General features: G+C 47.6%; 1 non-coding gene and 1 pseudogene across 1 annotated transcript; both read left to right on the forward strand.

The window, feature by feature from the left end:
* The first annotated feature begins 2,570 nt into the window (after positions 1-2,570).
* Positions 2,571-2,742, forward strand: LOC123730448 (uncharacterized; annotated as a pseudogene).
* A 1,697-nt stretch (positions 2,743-4,439) lies between these two features.
* LOC123730451 (U5 spliceosomal RNA) lies at positions 4,440-4,556 on the forward strand. The gene has a single exon (XR_006761895.1). It is a non-coding gene; the product is annotated as a U5 spliceosomal RNA (small nuclear RNA).
* The last annotated feature ends 4,493 nt before the right edge of the window (positions 4,557-9,049 follow it).

The following is a 9,049-nucleotide window of genomic DNA, read 5'->3' on the forward strand; positions in this document are numbered from 1 at the left end:
TCTACCCATTGCCGGCTTGTCTGAGGAGGCCTCTAGTGAGGCTGGTGTTTCAGTTCATGTGGGGTGGCAGGTACGAGTGGGTCGCCAGGGCACGCATGCGCTGTCCCATCGGGGAGGGGGGTACCACATCTCCCCCTCAAGCTGGACGCAATATTTGTTTCTTTTTTGTTAACCTGTTAGGGCTAGGGGGCAGTATTGACACGGCTGGATAAAAAACATACCCGATTTAATCTGGTTACCACTCCTACCCAGTAACTAGAATATGCATATACTTATTACATATGGATAGAAAACACCCTAAAGTTTCTAAAACTGTTTGAATGGTGTCTGTGAGTATAACAGAACTCAAATGGCAGGTCAAAACCTGAGAGATTCCTTTACAGGAAGTGGCCTGTCTGACCATTTCTTGAACTTCTTTTCCATCTCTATCTTTTACTAAGGATCTCTGCTCTAACGTGACACTTCCCACGTCGTCCATAGGCGCTCAGAGCCCGGGAAAAAACAGAATGTCGTCATTCCAGCCCCAGGCTGAAACACATTATCGCCTTTCTCAAGTGGCCGATCAAGGGACTCTGGGCTTATGCGCATGACCCGACTGCCCCCGCCTTTGTGATTTTTTCCTCTGTTTGCCGAAAAGGAGATTCCCTGTCCGAATATTATCGCTTTTCTACGAGAAAAATGGCGTAAAAATTGATTTTAAACAGCGGTTGACATGCTTCGAAGTACGGTAATGGAATATTTAGAATTTTATTGTCACGAATTGCGCCATGCGCGCGACACTTCTTTACCATTTCGGATAGTGTCTGGAACGCACGAACAAAACGCCGCTATTCGGATATAACAATGGATTATTTTGGACCAAACCAACATTTGTTATTGAAGTAGCAGTCCTGGGTGTGCATTCTGACGAAGACAACAAAAGGTAATCAAACTTTTATAATAGTAAATATGATTATGGTGAGTGCTAAACTTGCCGGGTGTCTAAATAGCGAGCCCGTGATGCCTGGGCTATGTACTTAGAATATAGCAAAATGTGCTTTCACCAAAAAGCTATTTTAAAATCGGACATATCGAGTGCATAGAGGAGGTCTGTATCTATAATTCTTAAAATAATTGTTATGCTTTTTGTGAACGTTTATCGTGAGTAATTTAGTAAAATGTTAGCGAATTCCCCGGAAGTTTGCGGGGGTATGCTAGTTCTGAACGTCACATGCTAATGTAAAAGCTGTTTTTTGATATAAATATGAACTTGATTGAACAAAACATGCATGTATTGTATAACATAATGTCCTAGGGTTGTCATCTGATGAAGATCATCAAAGGTGAGTGCTGCATTTAGCTGTCTTCTGGGTTTTGGTGACATTATATGCTGGCTTGAAAAATGGGTGTCTGATTATTTCTGGCTTGGTACTCTGCTGACATAATCTAATGTTTTGCTTTCGTTGTAAAGCCTTTTTGAAATCGGACAGTGTGGTTAGATTAACGAGAGTCTTGTCTTTAAATAGCTGTAAAATAGTCATATGTTTGAGAAATTGAAGTAATAGGATTTTTAAGGTTTTGAAAATCGCGCCACAGGCTGCAAGTGGCTGTTACGTAGGTGGGACGCAAGCGTCCCACCTAGCCCATAGAGGTTAACAGAGCTTGCTCATCCAGTGATACACCCTTCCAGTTACCTCCTGTGGGTGTTCTTCTCATACCAGGCGAGAAACGTAATGGTGTGGTCTAACACGGGTCCACAGGCGGAACAGCTGCCGTGGCACTTTGGCCATGAGGCCAAGTGGCTGCGTGCGCACCCCGAGGTTGAAGTTTCCCGAGTAGGTTTAGACCACAGGCACCTGTACGAGGAGGTCAGACAGGCAGGGAGTCCGGTGCCTGTGGTGGGCATCCCGGCAGTGGTCTGGGAGGGAGTGCAGGCGCAGGGTCTGGACAACAGGTTCAAGGACCTGAATTGGTTGAGCCTCCACAAGTGTTTGCCGGCACGTTCCATCATGTACTGGTATAGCTTGGCGCGATCCCCACCTGCCCAAGACCATCTTGTGGCGGGGAGGAGACAGTGCGCCATGTATTTTGGGACTGTGCCTTTGCCGGAGTAGTATGGGCTAGGGCACGGGTGTTGTTGGGAAGAGTAAGAGGGGATATTGTGTTGACGTGGGCAAAGTTAGAGAGAGGTGTAGGGAGAGCAAGAGGGACGGATAGGGATAGGTTTCTGCTATGGCTTCTCATGAGCCTCTTTAAGCGGGGGCTGTGGGAAGCTAGGCAGAACATGGTCAAGACAGGGAGAGATTGGGGGGTGGAAGGGATAGTGAGGAGGGTGGAAGGAGATTTGAGAGGGAAGTGAGGAAGTGGGGGCAGCATGCTGCTCGGGAGAGGTGGAAGGGGGGTTTAGGGTTGGGGTTATTTTAGATGTAAGGGGTTAGATTAGGGACTTGGAGATAGGGAGAGATAATATGTAGGATGTCGGGGAGGGAATATGCTCCCCTGAGTTTTTGTTGTGTTTTGGGGTTTTCGTTTGGCTTTGCAACTAAAAATGTCTAGTTTTGAATTTGATTGAAAGGCATTGAAATTAATAAATACATTTTTTTTTAAAGAATATGTTCTTATCAGTTTAATATCTGATACGTCCCCCATAGGGGACTACATATTAAATGGATTTTTTGAACAGGGAGTCGGAAATGGGGCTTGCTCCGTCCGCTCCACGCATCAACCCGGTATTGCAGTACCTCCGGGAACGGTGCAACACTTTTCTCCCATTGTCAAGGAAAACAAATACACAAAGGTATATAAACAGCTAGCAGAAGAAGAGAAGAGAAGGAAAGAAAAAAGAAGAAACATCCAAACTGAAAGAAGGGCGAAGTGCCCTTCATGGGGTCCCCCGTTTTCCCTCCATTTTACTTTAAAAAAAAAACATTGACCAGGATTGTGTGTGTCTGTTTTTGACCCCCCAAAAAATACAAATCACTTCACCAGGATAGTCTGTCTGTGACTTTTTAACCAATGCCCTCAAACTTGGAAGAGTGGGTTCGGAGATACTTTCACGGAGCAGTGTCAGATTCAGTGAGACCAATGCCGGGTCCATCATCCTCACACCTTCAGTCTTCAGTACACTGAGACCCAGGGAATGTAGTCTGGCGCCAGTGTTCACGTTGTATCCGGTACAGTCCACAGAACAGAATGCGTAGTAAGGACGATCTACCAGGGCTGTTCCGGGGCCATCCATGTATCGTCCAGATGCACAGTTCAACAAGATCTGTAGACCTGCCTTGTATTGTGATCCACTGGCTGTTAGAGACTGAGTAGACGTTGTCTTCCAGTTAAACACCACAGAGAACACTGAGACGTCAGGCTTTCCTTTTCCGTAGTAGCACACTAGAGTGATAGGCAGACATGTACCATCAACTTTATACACTTGGTATGGTTTCATCAATGTCACCCAGTAACTTTCCAGGTGTCAAATTTCCTACAAATGTTCCTGTAGCAATAACCTTTCTCTACCCCAATGAGGTCAGGCATAGAGTGGTCACTCCAACCACCTTGGATAGAGCGGGCCACTCTAGATCTCCCTTGTAATCCGGGTCTGTCAAACTCAAGGCCTCCTTTCACAACCCTGTCTTCTCCGTCAAACTCAGGTCCCCCATCCATACCCCGATATTCTCCGTTATGGTCAAGTCCCCCATCCACACCCAGGTATTCTTCTTCAAGTACAGGTCCATCACTGATGACACTGTGTTTTCCGTACAGATGCACACATAGAGGCAAGTGCATTGTTGTAACAAAGATGAACAGGTGACCCGTAATAGTCATGCTGGATATAGCTGATACCTCTTCCCCAGTGTTCATACATGTAAACTGTTGTAACAACCCAACCTGACATATAAGTACTTCCCTGTATTAGTAAGTTGGATACAACATCAAGTGTTGGATAACTGAGACGTGGTGGTGAATCAGAACTCACAGACTCAACATTCCGGGGCAGGGCGAATGGCCAGTCTGCCCCCCGTACTGCCATTGGGCCCCGTGCGAGTTTGATAATGGATTCTAAAAACGCCCCCCCCTACACTACCTTCCCTTAGTTGTGAGTTCTGAGTCACCACCACGTCTCAGATATTGTGCCTTTTGGGTATGGTTGTTGTTCCCCTCTGTCCCGGGCTGGGTCAAAGTGACCCCGGGCAGCACTGTCCCCACGACCTCCGTGCTACACGGGGAGGACAGCGGTGCATCAATGTGCAAGAGGGCAGCCAAGCGTGCCGGATGGTGTCCAACTACCAAACAGTGCCGAACGAGCAGACAGGGCCAAGCACCACGTGCCTCGTCCATTCGCGTGGCCCCTGTAAGCTGGCCGTAGAGAGGCCAGCTTAGGAGGACCCTAACCCTAACCACCCGCGGGAACCCGGCCTAGAGTGCACAGTGTGTGTCTCGGGCCCCGACCTCTGACTTCCATACGACTCTGGTTTCTCTTCATTACGCACAAGCCTTTCGCCTTTTACTAAAGACTTCCGTGGAGAGGAACACTTACGAGTTCAACGTATTTTTGGAAGGGCTTTGCTTCTGGCAGAGCCCGGTATCTTGTTTCAAGAGAAATTGACAGAGATGACACCGAGACGTTTTTTTGGGTGGGCGGAATTATTTCCCGTTTTTTTTGTACTCGATTTTTCTTTTTGAAGAAAGCCAGGAGCCTATTGAGGAGGCCATTCTTCCGGAGAAGATGGCACGGAAGACACCATCCACATCGGTCCCTGGGATCGGACGAGCAAATACGGTGCGTTTTGCATGGAGGGAAAAGGACATGGAACCGTTTGGAAGGGAGACCTTTGGAAGGAACCTGCTGATTAATGGGGGTGCTCAAACTGGCAGTAAAAGATGTCTTTTGCCTCCAGGAGAACCCATTGGAGGGAGCATATGAGGTCACCTTGTATACGGAAGAGAAGCATGAGGAGGTAATGCAGAAGGCAAGAGATATGGAGAAGGAAAGGCCTGTGTGTCACTATGCCGTGACAAGTCTGGCAAAGAACAATTTTAGAGTCATGACCATTAACATGTACAACCCGCATGTAAAGGAAGAGGATGTGAGAGCCTTCCTGGGGAGATTTATGGACAACATCTCCTCAGCAAGGCTCCTCAAGGACACTCTCAGGTTTTGGACTGGGAGGAGACGCTATCAGGCTCCTTAGTGAAGACCCAAAGGGCCTGGGAGGCTACCTCCATCCTGGGGGCTGACAGGGGGACGTTGTTTTATGCACGTCAGCCTCCGTTCTGCAGGCGTTGTGTGGCCTATGGCCATATCCTCGCCCCGTGCAGCACAAAGAAGTGCAGGTTTTGTGGATCGGGTGGGCACGAGGCGAGAGACTGTGACGAGCCGAAGGCGTGTCACGGGTGTGGCTCATTAGCACAACTGTGGCGGGAATGCCCGGCTTGTCAGAGGTCATACGCGTCTGCAGCTGGGGGGGCAGCGAGAGCGGGGGATGGGGAAGAAGAAGAGGAGACCAAGAACCGAGTACAGGCACAGAGGGAGCGGACACACGGGTGGAAGAGGAGGTGAAAGAGGAAGCGGGAGGAGAAAAGGACATAGTGGAACCGGAAGGGAAGGAGGCTGAAGGAAATAGCTTTTCGGTGAAAGCACATTTTGCAATATTCTGAGTAGATAGCACGGCCATCATGGCTAGCTATTTTGACACCCACCAAGTTTGGCACTCACTAAATTATTTTAAGAATTATAGATATAGAACTCCTTTACGCAATCGCGGTGTCCAATTTTAAAATAGCTTTTCAGCAAAAGCACATTTTGCAATATTGTGAGTAGATAGCTATTTTGACACCCACCAAGTTTGGCACTCACCAAACTCAGATTTACTATAAGAAAAATTGGATTACCTTTGCTGTTCTTCGTCCGAATGCACTCCCAGGACTTCTACTTCAACAACAAATGTTGGTTTGGTTCCAAATAATCCATAGTTATATCCAAATGGTCAGAGAGGGCACTTCCTGTTTAGAATCTTCAGGTTTTGGCCTGCCATATGAGTTCTGTTATATTCACAGACACCATTCAAACAGTTTTAGAAACTTTAGGGTGTTTTCTATCCAAATCAAACAATTATATGCATATTCTAGTTTCTGGGCAGGAGTAATAATCAGATTAAATTGGGTACTTTTTTTTTATCCGGCTGTGAAAATACTGCCCCCTATCCTAAACAGGTTAAGTGTATTATTGTTGTTCTGTTTCACAATTATTTTATTTTGTCCTGGGTAAGGTGCTGGTCTCGGTGGTAGACTACAGGCCCGCTGGTCCTTTTCCTTTCTTTCTTCCTTAATTTATATTTAGTTTTTCTTTTTTGCTTGTTCTGTTTTGCATTTGCCCTCCCCTGTGCATCATTTTGTCTTCCCTTCGCTCCTCCCACTGTCTTCAGTTTTGTCTTGTCTGCTAGCTGGGGTGGCCTGCTAGCCTGGTCTGAGCTCTCATCGGATCTCGGAAGCTAAGCATGGTCAGTGATTGAGAAAGTTGTTGCAGGCAAGTTGGTTTTGTAGGAGAGGGAATTGTTTGCTGCTTTTTGGTATACATATATTTTGTTTGGCAATTTGTTTGAGATATATACTGCTCAAAAAAATAAAGGGAACACTTAAACAACACATCCTAGATCTGAATGAAAGAAATAATCTTATTAAATACTTTTTTCTTTACATAGTTGAATGTGCTGACAACAAAATCACACAAAAATAATCAATGGAAATCCAATTTATCAACCCATGGAGGTCTGGATTTGGAGTCACACTCAAAATTAAAGTGGAAAACCACACCACAGGCTGATCCAACTTTGATGTAATGTCCTTAAAACAAGTCAAAATGAGGCTCAGTGGTGTGTGTGGCCTCCACGTGCCTGTATGACCTCCCTACAACGCCTGGGCATGCTCCTGATGAGGTGGCGGATGGTCTCCAGAGGGATCTCCTCCCAGACCTGAACTAAAGCATCCGCCAACTACTGGACAGTCTGTGGTGCAACGTGGCGTTGGTGGATGGAGCGAGACATGATGTCCCAGATGTGCTCAATTGGATTCAGGTCTGGGGAACGGGCGGGCCAGTCCATAGCATCAATGCCTTCCACTTGCAGGAACTGCTGACACACTCCAGCCACATGAGGTCTAGCATTGTCTTGCATTAGGAGGAACACAGGGCCAACCGCACCAGCATATGGTCTCACAAGGGGTCTGAGGATCTCATCTCGGTACCTAATGGCATTCAGGCTACCTCTGGCAAGCACATGGAGGGCTGTGCGGCCCCCCAAAGAAATGCAACCCCACACCATGACTGGACCACCGCCAAACCGGTCATGCTGGAGGAAGTTGCAGGCAGCAGAACGTTCTCCACGGCGTCTCCAGACTCTGTCACGTGCTCAGTGTGAACCTGCTTTCATCTGTGAAGAGCACAGGGCGCCGGTGGCGAATTTGCCAATCTTGGTGTTCTCTGGCAAATACCAAACGTCCTGCACGGTGTTGGGCTGTAAGCACAACCCCCACCTGTGGACGTCGTGCCCTCATACCACCCTCATGGAGTCTGTTTCTGACCGTTTGAGCAGACACATGCACATTTGTGGCCTGCTGGAGGTCATTTTGCAGGGCTCTGGCAGTGCTTCTCCTGCTCCTCCTTGCACAAAGGCGGAGGTAGCGGTCCTGCTGCTGGGTTGTTGCCCTCCTACGGCCTCCTCCACGTCTCCTGATGCACTGACCTGTCTCCTGGTAGCGCCTCCATGCTCTGGACACTACGCTGACAGACACAGCAAACCTTCTTGCCACAGCTGGCATTGATGTGCCATCCTGGATGATCTGCACTACCTGAGCCACTTGTGTGGGTTGTAGACTCCGTCTCATGCTACCACTAGAGTGAAAGCACCGCCAGCATTCAAAAGTGACCAAAACATCAGCCAGGAAGCATAGGAACTGAGAAGTGGTCTGTGGTCGCCACCTGCAGAACCACTCCTTTATTGGGGGTGTCTTGCTAATTGCCTATAATTTCCACCTGTTGTCTATTCCATTTGCACAACAGCATGTGAAATTTATTGTCAATCAGTATTGCTTCCTAAGTGGACAGTTTGATTTCACAGAAGTGTGATTGACTTGCAGTTACATTGTGTTGTTTAAGTGTTCCCTTTATTTTTTTGAGCAGTGTATATATTTTAAATTATTAGTTGAGTTTCACCAGCTTATGGTGTTGGGGGAAAGGTCTCTTTGTGTAACCGAACGGATTACAATGGCTTCTATGACCATAGCGGAGAAAATAATCCACCGTTGAGGGAAAAGTTCTATGATAGGGCTTGTACTGTGGCGGTGGATATCACTGGGAATCATAAACTAACGATGGAATTGCTGCGAGGGATAAAGGAGGCGGTGACAGGGTGCAGATGCAAGGGGGATCAGGAGTATGAGATAACGATGTCGCATGTCCATGGGAAGGAGTGACTGATGGATGGATTGAAAATCAAATGGTGTACGGTAATGGCGAGGGACATTTCATCGGATGAACTGGTGGCGTCCTTCATGAATTTATCCGTGTATATTAGAAGGATGGGGTGTGTTGGCGGTTTCTGATTTAGAGGAGATTATGGCTGGTAACGGACATCGCGGATGTCACAAGATTCTGCAAGGTCCGGTTCACAGATGTGATGCGCGACAGGCAAGTTAAAGTGTGCCGAATTTGTATTCAGCCTGGCCACGTAGTCTGGAACTGCCACGATTTTTTAATGCCGGCAATGCAGAATACAAGGGCATTATGCAAGAGTGCATCACGAAAGCGGGAAGACCTTGCAATGGCTGTGGTGAGAGCGGCATCCACTGCACGTGTACTGGGCCGACAGACGGTGATGACATGGAACAACAGGAGGAGGTGGTAGAAGAGAGTGTGACGGAGAAAAAGGAGGCCAGGATGGTGAAGGAGAAGAGGGTGATGAATCTACTGTGGCGCATGGAATCGGGTCTAGCATGGACGGAGAGTTCTTGGACGGCGTCGTCGAAGATGGAAAGGAGCCTGAGGAAGGTGTGTCGGACATGGATCCATCTGAAGGTG

The sequence above is a fragment of the Salmo salar genome, chromosome ssa24 (assembly GCF_905237065.1).
Source record: "Salmo salar chromosome ssa24, Ssal_v3.1, whole genome shotgun sequence".
Taxonomy (NCBI): Eukaryota; Metazoa; Chordata; class Actinopteri; order Salmoniformes; family Salmonidae; genus Salmo; species Salmo salar.